General features: G+C 47.6%; 2 non-coding genes across 2 annotated transcripts; both read right to left on the reverse strand.

The window, feature by feature from the left end:
* Positions 1–788: 788 nt before the first annotated feature.
* trnaf-gaa (transfer RNA phenylalanine (anticodon GAA)) lies at positions 789–861 on the reverse strand. The gene has a single exon. It is a non-coding gene; the product is annotated as a tRNA-Phe (tRNA).
* A 106-nt stretch (positions 862–967) lies between these two features.
* trnav-aac (transfer RNA valine (anticodon AAC)) lies at positions 968–1,041 on the reverse strand. Its single transcript has one exon. It is a non-coding gene; the product is annotated as a tRNA-Val (tRNA).

Here is a 1,041-nt window from a genome sequence, read left to right on the forward strand (position 1 = left end):
TTTTGTTTGGCTAATCTCCATATCTGAAACCCTTCCATAATTATCGCTACCATCCGAGCTATCGCCCATCGTTACACTCACAATACAGTTCGGTTGCAATCTGCCTTCGCTTCGTCCAAAATCTTCCGTCCTCTCCAACCTTCACATTTTGAATGTTTCCCTCATCTAACACACCTGTTTCAAATCATCAGCTCATTAGTAGAGACCGCGAGATTTGGGTGTGTCTAATAAGGGAGACAATAAAAATGTGCAAGGGCAGGGGTGCCTCCAGGACAGGTTTGAGAACCACTGCCCTAAAGAGACAGACTGAGCATCGATGCAATGCGGCCACACTCTCTACGTTAGTTAATTTTTTTGGACTAAAAGGTGCCGAAAAGTATTTCAGACATTGTCTTGCGCAAACTGGTGGCAAAATAGGTCCCACCGCGATTTGAACTCGGATAACTGGATTCAGAGTCCAGAGTGCTAACCATTACACCATGGAACCTTAACTGGTGCAGCTGTTGCTCACAGGGCCACAAACACTGGCACCATCGCCAAACTAGTGCTGTTTTATCTTTTCCTGTGGCAAGAAAGCACACAGGCTCCACCGAGATTCGAACTCAGATCGCTGGATTCAAAGCCCAGAGTGCTGACAATTACACCATGGAACCGAAACTGATTAGTTTGAGGCCAACTTGGAAACAGATAGCTCTCTGGCTGTGGGGAAGCAGTTATACAGAGAGGTTGGAACCCAGTGATTTTTGGTCAATGGCCCGCTTTAAAAAAGGGAAAAGTGTGTGAGATGTTGCCGTAACCCGGGATCGAACCAGGGACCTTTAGATCTTCAGTCTAACGCTCTCCCAACTGAGCTATTTCGGCTACAACAAACCTCTACTTAGCAAGCAGGCATTTCAGTGAGATCACCCTACTCTTTGTCGGCGCTGAAGAGCAGAGAAGAGATGAGCCCCCAGACAATAAAAACAGCTGGTCAGTACGGGGATCGAACCCACGACCTTGGCGTTGTTAGCACCACGCTCTAACCAGCTGAGCTAACCGGCC

Source organism: Carassius carassius, chromosome 8 (genome assembly GCF_963082965.1).
Source record: "Carassius carassius chromosome 8, fCarCar2.1, whole genome shotgun sequence".
In the NCBI taxonomy this organism is placed as follows: domain Eukaryota; kingdom Metazoa; phylum Chordata; class Actinopteri; order Cypriniformes; family Cyprinidae; genus Carassius; species Carassius carassius.